This window comes from Cupressus sempervirens, chromosome 10 (assembly GCF_028749045.1).
Source record: "Cupressus sempervirens isolate cs-2001-9-10 chromosome 10, ASM2874904v1, whole genome shotgun sequence".
In the NCBI taxonomy this organism is placed as follows: domain Eukaryota; kingdom Viridiplantae; phylum Streptophyta; class Pinopsida; order Cupressales; family Cupressaceae; genus Cupressus; species Cupressus sempervirens.
Window position 1 is genome coordinate 473,001,412 of NC_143127.1, and position 18,448 is coordinate 473,019,859.

The window sequence follows — 18,448 nt, forward strand, 5'->3', positions numbered from 1 at the left end:
TTGAACCCTAAAGGCTACTTGTGGAAGATTATGTTTCTTAACCGCATTACAAATAGAGGAGAGTCAATACTAGACTTATTGCGCAAAGATTATCATTTGATGTAGAAGCCAAGTTCAAATCTAGTCCAATAAGGATGTTCCAATCTATTAACTCTTTTACTTGCGATCAGTTAGGTGATGTAATCACCTTATACTTCTCTTGCTCATATTGGGGGTGTCTATGATTTCCATTGTCTTTTACTTGATCAGGAATGGAGAAGATATTACATTTCCTCATTAAGCCTACAGACATCTTGGACTGCATCTTTCTCCTTACTCCATATTCATCTATGAAGTTCTCCTTGTAGTCTTCAACATCAACCTTATGCTTGTATTTCTTTACTTTTCTGTAAGAATCCTCTCAAAGCGATCAAAATTATCACTAGTCTTGTGTTTTTTAAGCTGATAGAATTGCAATTCTTTGTTGTTTGTTTCTGTTGCTAAGGCTGTGGGACTCATCTCCAACATTTTGCCAAGTGTGATAGAAAAGGTAATACCTTCCCTATGCTTCTTCTGAATGTGATCAACTCAGACAATTGTTTCACCACCTCAAGCAACACCAATTTCTACGAAGGATACCTTGAAAGTTTTATAAGACTGAGAGGTATATCCTTGAGTCCTTATGTAGGTGAAGGATGAGAATTGAATGAACTGTCATCACAAAAATTTGCACGCATGCTTGGGCTTTGACTCCCAAGCAACCTTGTGAAACATGGAAACAACCTCCAAGTGTGGGACTTACACTTTGAGGTTGAATCTTCAAAGAAGGCCGCCTTCCTTACTATCAGGATGCACCTAAACAAGACTTTTGAGGAAAAGGGAGAAGGATTGCATGAAAAATAAATGCTGAAAGGGAAAGGGGGTGATGCTAGATTGAAATACGGTCACGCTCTCTGCCTATAGCTGCACGAAACATTAATAAAGCACCTTAATACAAAGATCTTGACTCCAGTCTATCTTCGAAGGAATCACATGTAGGTTAATAGCTAAGTTGCCGGTTCAGATTTCGGTACGATGTGGATTCGAGATTCGTGTTTGAAATTTGTCTAAATTTTTTGGGGCTTGGGTTCGGATTCATTTTGGGTTCATCCGTACTTTTAAAAAAACATGTATGTGTGTATATATGTGCAACCAAAAATATATCCATACTTGAATCTGCTAATAGTAAAGGAACATAGCAAAATACACCACCAAATCTATGTTTCAGTTCAATAGGACATTAATTGCATCTTTTAGCACTATATACAACTTGATAAACTTGCTTGGTCACATGCATGGAACATATTTCCATATCACGAGGACAGTTTGAGAATTAAAGGAATTGTCAAAAGATAAGTGCAGTTATCTGAATTTTTATTTTGTATTGGTTAGTGCATTTCTAGCCTGGCTATATCAAAAGGTGATACAAATTTGAAGTCCTGGAATCAAACGTATCATATCTTTTTCAAAACATTCCTCTATAATCATCAATTTAGATGTCACCTATTGTCAATTTGGATTTCCTTTATACGCAAGTTTTCATTTTCATACACAAATGCATAAATAAGATATAAACATCTTTTTTGGTCTTATAAGTGGTCACAATAGGGTTGAGAGGTAAAAAAACACTTTAAAAATTCTGAAAAAATGTTCAGAGACCAAATTCAACCCAGATCTAGACAGCAAATTCTTCAAAATTCGCTGCAAATTCTGCCCGGGTTCCTCTGACAGAATTTGCAGCAAATTCACAGCTCTGCAAGAGGATTTGGAGAGAATTTGACATGGACCAGACTTTGTACAGAAATGAACCAGACTTTGAGGGTTGCTGGAGAGAATTTGGTAACTTAGGTTAAATAATGAGATGTTGCAGGGAAACATGTTCACAATACAACATTCATGAGCAGGTTAAACACGACATATGAACTTGGAGAAATAAAATAAAAATAATCCATACAAGGCAAAAAAATGCACAATTTTTGAGACAATAAAGATAAGATAAAAAGCTAGGATCTCTTTTTGTGAAAGGCCAAAGAAAAGCTACAGTTGTAGAGCATAATGCTGCTACAGTGAAGTAGAGAAGAACAACCCAAAAAATATGAGGTGACATAAATCATATTACAACCTCGAAGTTCAAACACCAACCATGGTGGAGTTAGTTTACAAAACAAAAATAAATGAATATCAAATAAAAATATGATCTTGTAGCAACTTGATTCTCAAAAGTGATAGAAGGGGCCAAATGAATGAATCCGTCAAATGGGAAGGGATAAAAGTATCCCTGCAAATCAATAAATACACATGGAGCACAGTGACATCGTGATATTAGAGCCAACGAAATCACTTTGCATAGAATTAGTAACTCTACAAACATGTTGTGGTCGCAAACTATTAAATCGTGCCTTTGGCAAAAAATTGTCGAGACGGTTAACACATGTTAACCTACCTATAATGTTGACCCGTTGACTCCCTCAATTTGTTAGATCTCTCCCTGAGGTAAATTTGGACATGACGGGTTAAACCACAACCATTGATGAAGAATGAAGATGCACAAGCTTAAAACTTTGGGAAAAATGTTGGCCCACATTGTTGAATAGTAGGAAACCACATGGCAAAACTTGGTTGGTTTTGCCATTTCGCAAGGGGCAAAAAGGAACCCTACGAAATAGCTAAACAGGGATAACACGAAGGTTAACCCACCCAAGATATCGACAAAACATGAATCAAGTCTTGCCGATGACATTTTGATATGCATATCGGTGAAATTTCATTGACGTATTCTTATCGGGGTAACATGGCCCATGGAAACACTAAGTTTCCCCTTCCCTCGATACCTCGATGAACTTATATTGACAAGACCCAAGAGATGTTTTGCCGATGTCTTGCATTTGAAATGGTCCTTTGGATTCTGACACATCAAAGAGATTTTCACTGATATCACTTTGAAGGATAACATGAAGCCTAGCGGTGGAAAAAATGACGTATTAACCTATTGTACAAGGCTTCAATCCATGATGAAATATCTTAGATCCGTTATCTATAATGGGCTAAGTGGTGACAAAACTAGCCAACATGAACCATGATTTGTTTTTCTCCACCAATGCCATTGCTTCCTTGGACAACCTCTTATGCAAACCTCCTTTTAACAAACGAGTGATATATATAAAGAATGCATAATTTACCCTCTTGTAGTGTCCCTTTTCATGAAGTTGAAGTTGAGGATGACAATCATATATCTTGAGCTGTCTTGTCTTGCTCCCAACTTGCCCTTCCAGATCAAACTTGTATAGCTAATATTCCTTGTTGACAAATATATAATGTAAGAGCTCATGTAGAAGGATTTTGTTCTTTATAAGTTCCTCAACTAAATGTCCAAGTTGTCACTATCGCCTTTGCCCAATTTATCATCATCTTTGAGCTGATATCTCCTCTATGGAGTAAAACATCCAATTCTCAAACAGTGCTCCTCGAGGAGCACCCATGACTTTGTTCAATAGGATTATCATATTATTTTATTCATCCTTGAAGTTTCTACTTTGAGATTGTCAGGTAGCTTGGAATGATGTCTCCTAGATTCAAAGACCCATCTTGTGTTTATGAGGTTTATACATGCATCTAGCTTCTTTTCAAACATGGCTTGAGCGTCCTCCTTTGTTCTAATCTGCATCCTTGGATGATAGGGAATTCTAAAAATTTTCTTTATTGCCTCCTTGCTGAGAAATGCAAGCACCATTCCCTTAGAAGAATTAACTGTCCTTGATTGTGGATCATAATTCCTTAAATATCCTACCATAAGTTCGTTGCTTTGAATTGGTCGTGGAAAGCCTGTAGCATCGTATATCCCACTTCTCATTATGTTGGCAGCTAATGTAGAATATTAGGAAAATCAATGTTTACATTATATTTGAGGTATTAGTAATTATGTAAATGTAGAAAGGTAGTTACTATTTTAATCGTGATGATGTTAATAACAACTCACTAATATAGGTTTGGATGGTTAGTTGTATATATTGCTGAAATAAGTAGTATATCACAATAGTTAGTGGGTGATGTGTTGTACCCATGAGTGGTATTCCAGGATATTTGTTATAACACGTGCCTATTGAATAGGAGGTTGTTGGGCTATGCAAGTGGCTATATATTAGCCATGTATTTAGCATTGATGATGCATCTTAATATTTGTTTAGTTATTTTAGCTTTTGACCATCTCTGCCCCCATATTTTCTGATATGTTATGAGAGCAATATTATTCTTGGGCTTATTATTTAGTAACTATATTAAATGACTATGCCTTTGCTAATCTTGGTCTACTGCAAAATACTTCTACTATAGGAAATATAGAGGCACAGGCCCTGCCCTAATATTCTTGGCAACCATCAATTTGTGTTGGCTCTTGATAGAGTTTCTTTGCCATTTTGTGAAACATCTATATTGTCTCTGGGGATGGATTTGACACTTACAATTGATCTGCCTGGAGAACAAGAGGAATGCAATCTGAAGAGGGTGAGGTAAAAAGATGATCTTATTTTGTTACTAGAGGCTGCCCCTTAGTTTCTAGAAGATGATGGAGTTTATCAAAACTCCATGGTGAAATATGGGCTATCTTTTTCTGTTGTCCTGAAGTTTTAAATATTGTTTATCATATATTCCTGAGCTATTATTGAAGCACATCGTTTTGATCTACAAGTCAATTTTCATTTTGCTCATCAGTTTTCTAAATTTCCATCAATTTGATTGGCTGTGTTTCGAGTCTTGCATTGGTGGCATCTTGACATCACGCTTCTATTGTATTGTGGCCACTTATCATTATTTGGGTCGAGATCGGTATACCTTTTCTAGCGACTTCCAATGTTACTTATCTCATCTGCCTTGATTTCGGCTGATGATCTCTGTCTAACAGCTTGGAAGGATCTGTAGAGTTTTATTTGTCTTAAGCATGCAAATTGGAGTTTCGTGATATGTGGTGAAGAAAAGTTGATTGGATTTGAGTCGTGGTCATCAAATTTGAAATGTGGGAGCAACAAATCTTGACAGGCATAATTTTTTTTGTCAGGATTTCTCAAGTTTGTAACTTCTAGCTTGTGATAGTCTATGTTCTGATGTGAGAAATCATTTTGTGGACTCTAATAGCACCGGAATTTGCAATTAGCGGGAGCAAGTATGTGAAGAGTTATGAAAATATATGATAAGAATTTTGTTGAGATATTCGATGGTCACAAGGAGAATATGGTTGCGTTAAAGGACATTTCTCTTACCTTGTGTTATCTTGTGGCATTTCAAAAGTATTTTGTTGGGTTATTGTGATATGAGATTAAAGCTGTTTTAAGTATTCTACAATGCTCTTATGGTATTAGTATAAGTGGGGTCTATTTTCATGAGTTTTTATTGTCATATGCTTGAATGTAAAAGTGTCAAAATTTATTAAATTTCTTTTTGTCTAAATTGTAAATGGATGCATTATCGCTTGTACACTGTCCATATCAAGGGGCATTTTGAAATTAAGCTTCGAAGTCATATTTGCTAAGGAGCAAATTATTGCATGCCGGAGGCAACATAGGAAGGAGGACAATCAACTTTTTCTTGCTAGTCACCATCAGCGACGCCATTCATCAATTTTAGTGACATTTTATTTCCTTTTATGCAACATGATATGTTTTGATTTTTAGCGTTCCTCGTTGTATAAATAAGTGGAATTTCACACTGTGGGGGATATAACCAATGTTCCATTCTCATTTGTGATATATATGGTGATATCTATGTAACTTCCCTAATGTGCAAGCATAGTGGTGAACAAAAGCACTAGAGGAAGTCAATTCATGGATCTTCAAAGGGTTTGTGGGAGATTCCAAAACCCCACGAGGTGAACAAATGAGTGGAGATTCCTGTTACATGTTAAGGTTTATGGTAAGCCTGTTTGAAACCATGCGAGGAGAGAGCCTTTCTTTTGGATCAAGGTCGTGAGTTATATTGTTGGACATGCCACGAGGGTGAGCATACTGCAAAAAAGTGTGTGAATGTTTTTCTACCATGTAAACATTAAGGAGGGAAATGTTAGGAAAATTAATGTTTGCACTGTATTTGAGGTGTTAGTAATTATTTAAATGCAGAAAGGTAATTACTATTGTAATAGTGACGTTAATAAACAACTCGCTAATATAGGTTGGGATGGTTAGTTGTATATATCGTTGAAATAAATATATTACAAAGTTAGTGGTTAGTGTTATAACCGTGAATGGTATTCCTGGATATTTGTTATAACACATCCCTATCGATGGGAGGTTGTTTGGCTATGCAAGTGGCTATATATTAGCCATATATTGAGCATTAATGATGCATTGTAATTTGTGGTGTTAATAATTTCATCTTCCAACCATCTCTGCCCCATATTTTCTGATAGAGAAGGTATTTGATCCTAAGTTTGATACATCCTTTGCTTCATCTTTTTCATGGTTTAGGTGCTGGAAGTTTGTATCACCAGCCTTCTTCCACTTGGTAAACATCTGAGATTCCGAGTAGTAACCTTCAATGATCCTCTTCATCTGCGTCTACTAGCTGCAACTCCACCTTTTGGCTCCGCTATGCTCCTGTGTAAAGCTTGAAATCAATAGCCTTATAAGGAAACTTACTTAAAAATGTTTATCTTCAGATTTGTTAACTTTTGATTTTATTAATGATTTCAGATCATTTTACTCAAACAATCAGAAAAGTTAGCTGCAAATGAAGAGATTTGAAAATGCCAGTCATGGAATCTGATTTTAATTGTTTCAAAGTCCGATCTCAAACCTTTAAACTCAAAAGTTGGAACATTATACTTGTAAAACATAGCCTAGAAAAGATATAATAAAAATCTGTGGATGAAAATCAGATTTCCAAATATGGGGCAAAGTTTGAATTATGAGGACAACTCTGAGAAGTTGCCTTTTTGTAATTTTTTTCTTAAAATTTCTGATTTTAATTTGGGCAAAGAGATTTCTTATGTTGTCTTTCACTAGGTCGAATAAAATGAGACGAGCCTTGAATTTTCTCTGATTTTCTCAAAATCACTGCCCTTCTTGGTGAAAGTTTTCAGACTTTGGTCTGAAGCTTGAAGTCTGCAGCCTCGTTTGGATGAGTTTCTGATTCCATTTTGTGATTTTTAGAATCAGGATCTTGAGTAGCCTTCAAACTTGAATTGCCTCCTTGTATGGTATTTGATCTTTGTCGCTCAATGTCAATTTAAGGTGATTTTTTCTGAGTTGTGCATCTCTATAGTGAATGTGGGACTAAAAAACACCTTTTGTGGAAGCTCAATTAGCATGAGGATATCTTTCTTGCACATTTTCTTTGAATCTTATTCATTATCATGCTGGTGGAAAATCGACCCGCATATTTTGCACCAGCGAAGGGACACCTTGGATCTCAATTTTGCTTTCAATTTGATCTTCTAACTTCCATCCAATCCATCAAGGGAAAACTGATTGCCATAAGGACAATTTCAGTTCTGATTTGTCCTTTTAAACTTAATAAAGTTCTTCAAGTGGCGATTCAATGCCAATAGGGACAAATATAGATTTCACAAGTAATCTTGTCTTACACCTTGCTCAGCTAGTGGAAAATCAACCAGCATAGGGACCTTTTTTTTTGTCTTTGAATTTACTAGCTGAAAGTCAATCATATCCCCAAGTGGAAAATAGCTCATCATAGGGAAAAACTTGGTTCTCTTTAACTCTTATCGATTCGTTAGGGATAGGTTTGGGCGCAGAAGCTGATCCAGACGGGTGCTGGATGCTTCCAGAAGCCTTGTAGAAGCTGGCCGGAAGCCAGCTGTAGGCTTCTGGATGCGCATGGAAGCCAGAGACAAAAAGGGTTTCCATGCGCATCCAAAAGCTTGTGGCTGGCTTCCGGCCAGCTTCTACAGGGCTTCTGGGAACACCCGTGGGCCCAGTGGCCAAAAAAACTTTAATAAACCCAAAAAAAACACTTAAGTTGCATATTGGCACGTGCTTTAATTGATTTTTTAAAGTTTTCTTTTTGCTATGAAACCCTAAAACTAAGTTTTTATTTTGTTGGAATCTTGAACATGACCTATGTGAACTTATTATCTAAGAGTAAACTCTAATGTTGGACAAGCACATATTGATATATCATATGAATTTTGAAATATCTTGAATTTTGATGAAGGGTGAAGTATTATCGTCATACTATCAAATTATTTATTTTTGTATATATATATATATATATATATATATACACACGTTTCCTCCCGCATCAGCATCTTAAAAAAAAAAAAATTCCCCACATCCCATATCCGCTACCAGAATCTGTTCCAGAATCCACATCTGAATCGGTAACTTAGCTTTAACTTAGTCATTCTCCTTGCATTATGGCCTTGGTAGAAAACAACCACCACAGGGACACTATCACACTTGCATTTGCTTTTAGTCAACCTTCTCTTGTGTGTTGTCTTGGGTAATTTTTCTCTAAGATATTAATAGTATTTTTTTCTGCTCATTCAGTCCTTGCCACAGGAATTTCCTCTTTGTGGATATCAATTTCCGCTTTATGTTTTTAGTTAGTTCGAGATATGAGAGCATATATATGGGTAAGGCTGCTATAACAGATTTCAGCTTTGTAATGAACTTGGATAAGGACAGCTATTTGCCTTTGCATTGTTCCATTTTCTTGGTGCACTTGCCTACTGTTGGATTTCATAAGTCCCCTTTGTTTGCTCCAACAAAGAGTGGGATTTCCAAGTACTTTAATGGCAATTGTTCCTCATTATATTCTAATTATTACTCTTCAGATTCTTTTAGATGTATTGAAGAAAGATATGTTTGATTTTGCTGCATTTATGTTTTGGCTTGAATTGCTTGCATATTCTTTTATTATTTGTTTAATCTTTATTGCCTTTGAAATGGTTGAGGCTCCATATAGTAGAGCGTGTTATCCTCAATTTTGACATCACAAAATTGGGGCGACCCTACACAATATTCTCATGGATTTGTTGGTGTATCCCCTATGTTTTTGATGTATTGATAGGGTGTCAAGAAGGTAATTTGTCATCTTTAAGTTGTTCTTTATTTAGCATTATCTATGCATTCTTTTTGAGGGTTTCTATTAAGTTAATCATCTCAATGCTTGACAAGTTTTTCATCTTTGATTACAAGCACTCGATTTTTGGCAACCTTAAAGTCTTTTCTTTGTTTTTTTGTTTTTGCCCTAGGATTATAACCCTTGAAATTCTGCTCATTTCAAGCTATCTTAGGCTTCAAATGAGTTGTCTAGCTCAAGTTATTAAGGTTTTAAGCATGTTGTAGGTGGGTTTTGGCCTGATTGCATGTCTTTATTAAAAGTCCTTTAAAAGTGGGTTTTTTTCATTGATAATTGCACAAAGCAAAAATGTCATCTATATGTAAAGTGGGTTTAGAACCCCATTTTAAAATTTCACATCATTCTAAGAAGTTTTGAATATCGTTTTTAGTGATTTACTAATGCTAAAGTGGATTTTCCAGTCTTTTGCATTTTATATGATTACAACTATAGTTACATATGAATATAAAATGAGACATTTTTTAATGCAATTAAGTGGGGTTTATATTTAACATTGCATGTCATCACAATGCAAATCTCTTTTAAAACTCCACAATCAATATATTCTAAATCCCAAATGCATAAAGGTGGGCTTTTTGAATGCAAATACATATGTTGAGTTTAAAATATATGCAAATACATATAACTACACATATGTAAGTGGGGTTTTAAGATGCGTTTGCATATAAGAAGCCCATTATTATAAACTTCTTAACTCAAAGGCATTCCACAAATATGCATTCCATGCTCCCTATCCGTACTTATTCTACGACTGCCATGTGACTTAACTCCATGTTGGTAGTTGTTTGCCGGTTCATTTGTAATGGAAATTCAAAACTCCAGTATAAGTAGACACCATACCGTACATCTTTCACACATTCTTTCATTCATAAAGCTTGCTGTCCACATATGCAATCCCCTTTGAAAAACTTGTTTCTTTGTCACCATATAAGTGATCATTTTGAGCTCAAACTCATTCACCTTTTCGCTGTCCTAAAGTTTCCAGCCATTCCCTTTGTGCCTAACATTCCAAATTGTTTTACTCATAGTTTAAAAATTCGGCGAGATATCGCCACTCGTGCGATATTTCGCCAAGCAAAAACCTAGGCGATTAAATCGTGCCAAAAACCGGCAGCGAAATATGGCAAAAAATCGCAGCGGATATTTAAGAATATATCGTCGTGAATACAAAAACTCACTCAAAGATATCGTTGAAAAGACATTCCGACTCTCATTCGTCTTCATCGCGACCTAATCGACTCCCATTTGTCTGCACTCTGCATTCGAAACCTGCATTTGACTTAGCATGGCATTGCTTTGCTTGCCTCCGGGGGTCGAACAGATCTCGTCGCTTCGGTGAATCACTTGAGCGGCTGAGCCCCTTGCATTCGATGACTGGTCACTGAACAACATTGTCTGGAGTCTCGCGTGGCCATTCGATGGTAGTAAATTTATTTTGTAAAAGTAAAAGTAAAATATTATGTTTTGATAAATAATTAAAAATTAAAGATATATTTTAATTGTTAAATTTCTTGTAATATTATATTATTATTTATATATATGATTTAACAATTACTATTTCAATTTTACTATAATACTATTCATTAATTTAGTAATTTTCTGTAATTCAAATTTACTATTTTAAATTTACTATAATATTTAATTAATACTGTTGTTTTTTTTTTTTAAACTTATAATCTTAGTTGCCGGATTCGTCCCCTGCTGCCCGGATTCGGGTTCGGGTCCGGAATTGTCCCTGGGTTCGGTTCGGGTCCGGGCAGGGTCTTTAGTTTTGACTGTGGATTCGTTCGGGTCCTTGCTGAAGCGAACCCAGATGAACCCACAACGAACCCAATGCTAAAACAACATTAAAGAGTGTGTTTTTTAAATTGTTTTCTTATGCAACTCTCAAAGGAACTTAATAAAAAACATTTCACTCATCTAATCCCTTATGTCAAGGAGGAGGACGATGATATAGCAGCATATGGGACTAGTGGAACCAGTTTGGGTTCCAATGATGAAGATCTAGAGATAGTTGCAGTTGGGGATGAAGCCATTGATCCCTCAGTTTGTGATGATCCATTTGATCCTTGAAGGGCATTTGATACTATGATTATTGATAAACTACTAAAAACTTGTCATCTATCATCATGTTTCAATCTTTATTACTTGATGAACTAGTCTTTCTTTTGCAATTTAGTAATTCAATGTATTATTTGATGAACTAGTGTATGTTTTGCAATTTAGTAATTCAATGTATAATTTTCTTTACAATCATGAAGATAGATTAATGAGCGAGTATTTGATGCTTTTAGATTTAGGTAAAAACAGGTTTTGAAGGGACCCGAAACCTTTTAGCATTTGGCATTGATCAATGATCAAGCAACAATTGTTCATATTGTGAAATGACTTTTTTTTGCAACTATGCATGTTTCTCTTGTGTGTGTGTGTTTATATATATATATATATATATATATATATATATATATATATATATATATATATATATATGCATGTTTCTCTTGTGTGTGTGTGTGTTTATATATATATATACTCACGAACCCACCCACGAACCCAAATGGGGAAATAAAAAATTGCTCGAATCCACGAACCGAACCCCGAACCCGAACCCGTCCCCAAACCCGAATCGGCAACTTAGCTTATAATCAATATATTTAATATTTATTAAATATTTTAATAGATTTTAGTAGATTTATAATATATATTAATAGATTTAATTGATTTTAATTTTTTGAGATTTATGATTCTATCGCTAACTAAGTTTTAGTTGAAATGAATTACGGTTTAAGGCAACTTGGATATCTCAAATTATTAAATGTTCTACAAATTTGGTGTATATGTATTTATTTTTAAGAATATTCTAGAAATTGTATATTTTCAAATGTACAATAAAAGAGCCGATTTATTGCCAATTTTTTTGCCGAGTTTTTGCCGATTCCGAGATTTTCAAAAAATTTGGGCTGGCCGAGATATTGCCGATATCGAGTTTTTAAACTATGGTTTTACTAGTCCTAACAAAGCGTGCAATGAATCCATCCCATGATATGTTCTCACCTTGTGGAATTTTCTTGTAACAGTTACTCATGCTCACAGTGTTGCCAACCAAACGCAAAGAAAAGAAGAAAATGAAATACCAGCATGATCAATATCACAACTCCATTCCTACTTCACAAGTCATTTCATACTATGAAGACATTAAGGACACAGATATTTCACACACAGACATTGAGGATTTTCTTAGAAGAGTGGATGCTGCAGTAATAGAAGATGTGTTTTGCATAAAGCAGTGTAACATAGTTTCCACTTTTGTCTTGGTTGCCCTTGAACCAAAGTTTGTGCTAGAAACTTTGATCTTCCATCTAGAAACTTTTATCATGGACTAACGATCTATTGTAGGGTTCCAACAATTATTCCTTGAGCTAGAAGTAGGGACATTACAGCATCCCTCAGTAATTGAAGTTGAACCTAGCTTTGAATTTCTTCAAGGTAATAACCTGAAGTTTTGCTTCCATGGCCTTAGCTTTATACACTAAATTGAGTGTATATTGACCAATTACAAGGGGTTTAGCATTGAGGATGCGAATCCTGGCTTGTGCTGACTGTGTTTGTATGATTGCACCTCCATGAGTTGTTTGGCCAACTCCATCAAAATGATCCTATCAGTAGGATATCTTCATAAGGTATATAGGGCTCTCCTAGAAAGTAACCAAATACAACCGAATTGATTTATCCTCTCCTAGGCTCCATCTGATACTCTTTTGATTGCCAACTCTTTGTCAAACAGATACCTCAAATGTTCGAAGAATGCATCTTGGACTCTTCTCTAATGGTATTTACTCAGAGTCAGTGTAACTTGGTCATAGTAGTTTCAGATGGGAACTAGAGACCAATCTCCTTTGGTAGAAAGTCCTAAGAACGTTCCCATGGCCGCAATACTGTAGACCAAGTATGAACTTATGTAGAATGGTGTTGATGTTCCCACATGGACTAACTGTTGACATAGTGCTGTGCTTATAAGCTCTCCCTAGTAGATGGGTTCCTTGTTTTTAAAGATCTAAAGGATAAACTTGTACATCCAGGGTTCAAAATCACTAGATTCCTTGAGGCCATAGATTTTGCTAAGGAGAGTTATTAAATCATTAAGTTTTGGTTTGAAGTCAGACTTGTGTATTGTCTTGGGCCATCAAGAGAAATTTGATCTTTTTTTATCCAACCGGTGATCATTTGTGTCATGTCCCCTTTCTAGTGACATGTTATTTTTCAAGGAATTTGCCTATCATGGACTCTCGTAGGCAGATGATTTTGGTGAGAGAGTCATTCTGATGATTATTTGGGGATTGGATGGTCTTATTTGCTTTTAAGGAGATGGGGTTTATCATATTTTTTTATTTTATGTGTTATGCGGGGCCAAAATATTATAATTTTGAGTTGAGTTGCACTTTTAAAAGTTACTTTTTATATAAAAGTGCATTACAAAGGGATTTCATAAGAATATTTTATGGATACTTCTAGAAGTTCTTAGTGGCTTCTTAGGAAAGTGCATAAATAGAGTGCTTGGCCTCTCATTTGGACATCCTATGACTAAGTTTAGATTACTTTTATCTTTGAGCATTTGTGGCACCATCTTGGTCTGCAGATAGTCATTTGATCATTAGGAACAGAGTCTCCTAAGGATTTGCATAACTGAGGAGGTGAAATATCCTTTGAAGGGTTGCACTTTGGAAGTGGTATTCAGCTACTTCAAGTTGGGATTATTTGGTCATTTCCAACAGGGTTCGATTTTCATCCTAGACATACATTTTTGCTCATATCTCACTGTTGGCTGGGAGTTTGATTTTTATTTTTTGGGAGAAATTTCCTTGGAGCGTGGCGATTATTTGTACACCATTTTTGGCACCTTTCAGCCCACCATTTATTTTTGCCAGGTGCCGTACCAGTCTGTACATGTACGACTATACCTGCAGGCCGTATTGTCAGCAAGTTTGAGGGCAGGTTGGAGTTGCATTTTCATCATTTCGTCTTCAACATTTTCTCAATCTAGGTTCTTTCATTTCAGTTTGTAGTGCAAGAAATTCTCAATTGCATTCAGCCAGTAAGGGTTTGTTTCTAATGTGCCATGTTGTAATGCTTTGAGTTGAAAAAATGGCTGTACCTGCAGGCTGTATGGTCAGCAAGTTTGAGGGCAGGTTGGATTTGCATTTTCATCATTTCGTCTTCAGCATTTAGTCTCCAGCATTTGCTCAATCTAGGTTCTTTCATTTCAGTTTGTAGTGCGAGAAATTCTCAGTTGCATTCAGCTAGTACGGGTTTGTTGTAATGTGCCATGTTGTAATGCTTTGAGTTGAAAAATCGCATATCATATGTAGAAGCATTTGGTTATCTTTGAATGAATATATTGGCACTATTTTGCATCAGTTATTCGAGTAGATTTGTTACACAATAATTTCCTTTATTCAACATTTTTACTTTCAGCAGTATATTTAGTTTGCATGACAAGTGTTTGATGAAATTACACAGTTCAGTATTAGTGGTTATTAATGGCCTATTGGCAAGGGCCATTATCCCAAGTGTTTGATGAAATTACATAGTTCAGTAGTAGTGGTTATTAGTGGCCTATTGGCAAGGGCCATTATAGTGGTATTAGAGCTAAATCCTGTCATCCTGAGGGTTTAGCAATCACATGCAGCCACCTGGGGTTGGCTCTCACAGATTTTACACTCGCAAGCAAACTTTGTTTGATAGGGAACAAGATTTTGACAGGCAGCCAGACACCATGGGTGACAGACAAGAGCGTAGCTCACCAAGAGACAATAGGAATGAGGATCAAGAGACAAGGGAATTTTTCAAAGCAATGGTTACAGGACAAGAGCGGATGGCTCAGGCTTTGCAGGCACTCACCACCATGGTTGAGCGCATGAACCCACAGGATAGACGTAATCAAGAACAGGATAGGGGGACACCGGAGCAAGATAACAGGAGTGTAGCAGGTTCACAAGGTGCTCCTAGGCACAGGTCATGGACTGCAAACAGGCCTACACGTCCTACATTCCTTAGAGAGGTGACCCAGGAGGCAGTAGAGGATTATATGCCAGAGGACTTTCAGGATGACCTTCGAGCTGTAGATGCAGAATGGCAGGCACTTCCTCCACATGTTCGTGAGTTGCTGAATTTTGATCACTACTTGAGTTAGAGAAGAGAGCACATGAGGAGTTGCAAGAAGAACTGGAGGCCTAGAGGAGGTCAGGACAGTGAGTTGCAGCGAGCTACTAGCAAGCTCACCTTACCATCTTTCGACGGCAGTGGACAGATGACAACACACGCCTGGATCCATAAGTTAGATACATTCCTAGCATTGAGGCCTATGTCAAAGATGGATGCTATCAAGTATGTCACTTTGCATTTAGAGGGCGCAACACATGATTGGTGGTCACATGGTATGGTTACACTGCAGCATAATCAGGTGACATCCTATCAGGATTTTGTGGATAGGTTGGTAGAGCGCTTTGATAAGAAAGACCCAAAGGTCTTCTTTTGTGATCTTGCATAGCTGAGACAGATAGACAGTTTGGAGGTCTACATCAGTGAGTTTCAGAGATTATCAGTAATGGTGCAGGATGTGTTCGAGAGGAGGTTGGTTATACTATTCACAGAGGGGTTGTCTGAACCTCTAAAGGGGTGGATCAAGGCATTCAATTCCCCTTCATTGCAGGAGGCTTTGAGGAAGGCACGAAGCATGGAGCTCACAACACCCTCCAGTAGGTTCACCTCCAGGAGCACTTCTTCATTCACGGACAATAAGAAGTTTGATAAAAACAAGGGCAAAAAGGTGACACCAAGGGTAAATCTACTGCATCTTTAGATATGGAGACACTTAATGACTTGTGCAGGAAGAAGCTATGTTTTTATTGCAAAGGTCCCTACGACAGAGATCATGATTGCCCTATGAGGCCAAGGGGAAGGTCAACAGGTTTATGTGGGCTTACTATGAGGATTCAGATTCTGATAATTCTGGACATGAGGTTGATCATAGTGATGCAGAGCTCGAGGCAAAAGCAGAAGCTCCAGAGACTAAGGAGGAGCCCGAGTTACATTTCCAAGAGGCACTCAGCAGGAAGGATCTTTTAGATTGCGTGGTGTTCTAGCAGGGCAGAGAGTTATTACTTTGGTTGATACTGGTGCTACGCACAATTTCATTGATGCACATTTTGTTGAACGTCGTGACATTATGACTGAGGAGTTTGAGGGACTACGAGTACAAGTTGTTGATGGTTATACTCTTAAGTGTAACAGGATGGTTAGAAATTTTCCCGACTACGGGTACAAGTAGTTGATGGTTCTACTCTTAAGTGTAACAGGATGGTTAGAAATTTTCCCTTACGCCTGAACAACTATGAGTTCAAGGCGGACTACCATGTTGTCAACATGGGTGATCTGGATATTGTTCTTGGGATGGAGCAGTTGCACTCATTGGAAGAGGTCACCTTCAAATTGAAGGACATGGAGATTAAGTTTGAAGTGGATGGGAAGCAACACATTTTGAGAGCCATCAGGAAAGGAGACATCAGGACTATTTCCTTCAGATGGCTGGAGAGGTTAGCTAGACATGATGACATTGAGTGGGCAGTTGTATGTACTCTCATGCCTACACAGGAGGGACAGCATAAGACAGAGTATCATCCAGACATATAGCAGTTGAGAGTGAAGTATGATAGTCTTCAGCGACATCCCACCTGACAGACCCCTAGACAAAGGTATTGAGCACATCATTAAGTTGGAGGAGGGTGCTAAACCCGTGATGATTACACCATACAGGCATCCTAAGAGGCTCAAGGATGAGATCGAGAAAACTATCAAGGAGCTTCTTGCGATGGGTCACATCAGGCCTAACAAGTCTCCTTTTGCTTCTTCGATTGTGATGGTGAAGAAAAAGGATGGTACATTAAGGATGTGCATTGATTATAGGGTGCTGAACAAAAGGACAATCAAGAACAGGTACCCCATTCCACGGATTGATGAACTTCACGGTGCATGTTACTTCACGAAAATTGATTTGAGATTCGGCTACCATCAGAATTAGAGAGCAAGATATTGAGAAGACTGCCTTTAGATGTCATTGTGGGCACTTTGAGTTTGTGGTCATGCCATTTGGGTTGACCAATGCACCGGCTACTTTTCAGTCCACCATGAATAGGGTCTTCTGTCACCAGTTGAGGAAGTATGGGTTAGTCTTCTTTGATGATATTCTGATTTACAATCAGGCTTGGCAGGCGCACATGGAGCACTTGGAGATAGTTTTGTGGATCCTACAATCGGAGTCCTTGTATGTCAAGGAGTCAAAATGTGAGTTGGGCATGACAAAGCTATTGTATTTGTGTCACATCATTAGTGTAGAGGGAGTAAGGATGGATCCTAGTAAGATCCGTGCTATTGTGGATTGGCCTCCTCCAGAGAATTTGACATAGTTGAGAGGGTTTCTTGGGTTGTGTGGTTTCTACCACAGATTTGTCAGTGAGTATTCATGTCATGCAGCTCCTATGACGGATTTGCTGAAAAAGGGAGCCTTTGTTTGGACACCTGAGGCACAAGCTTGCTTTAAGAGATTCAAGGAGATCATGAGTACATGCCCTGTATTAGCATTGCCCGACTTCTTGAAGCCATTTGAGCTTCAGTGTGATGCTTCTGGAGAGGGTATTGGTGCTGTTCTAATGCAGGACAAGCACCCCATTGCATTTGAGAGCAAGAAGCTCTGTGGGCCAGAGAGATCATTTAGTATATATGACAAGGAGATGTTGGCTATTATGTATGCATTCTCTAAATTCAGGCAGTATCTGGTGGGTGGTAAGTTTTGTATTAAAACCGAGCACAATAGTTTGAGACATTTCCTTAGATAGAGAGATCTCAATGACAGGCAACAAAAGTGGGTTAGTAAATTGCAGGCTTATGATTTTGACATCTCCTATGTAAAAGGGACTCAGAATGTAGTAGCAGATGCATTGTCACATAGACCACATCTCAATGCTATGATTCAGATATTAGAGGATTGGAGGCACTTGATCATTGATAAGTATGCTAGAGATTTATGGGCATCCAGGATTGTTGATGGGACAGTTGTTGATACCAGGTATACACTTGTGGATGATTTGATTATCTACAAGAATAGGATATTCTTAGTCCCAGGATCGAAGGTGAAACGTATTGTTATGAGAACACTTCATTATTCACCTACAGTTGGACACCCTGGATACTTCAAAACGTACAGGCAGGTACGGGAGTGGTTCACATCGAAGGGGCTCAAGGCAGATGTGTTGCAGTATGTTAGAGAGTGCCCTGTTTGCCAGTAGAA

At 37.4% G+C, this 18,448-nt stretch overlaps 1 protein-coding gene across 2 annotated transcripts in view; it reads left to right on the forward strand.

Annotated features, from left to right (window-relative positions):
- The window catches only part of LOC149534744 (uncharacterized), a 335,389-nt gene that overhangs the window by 41,758 nt on the left and 275,183 nt on the right, over positions 1-18,448 (forward strand). The gene's annotated exons all lie outside the window — the stretch shown is intronic.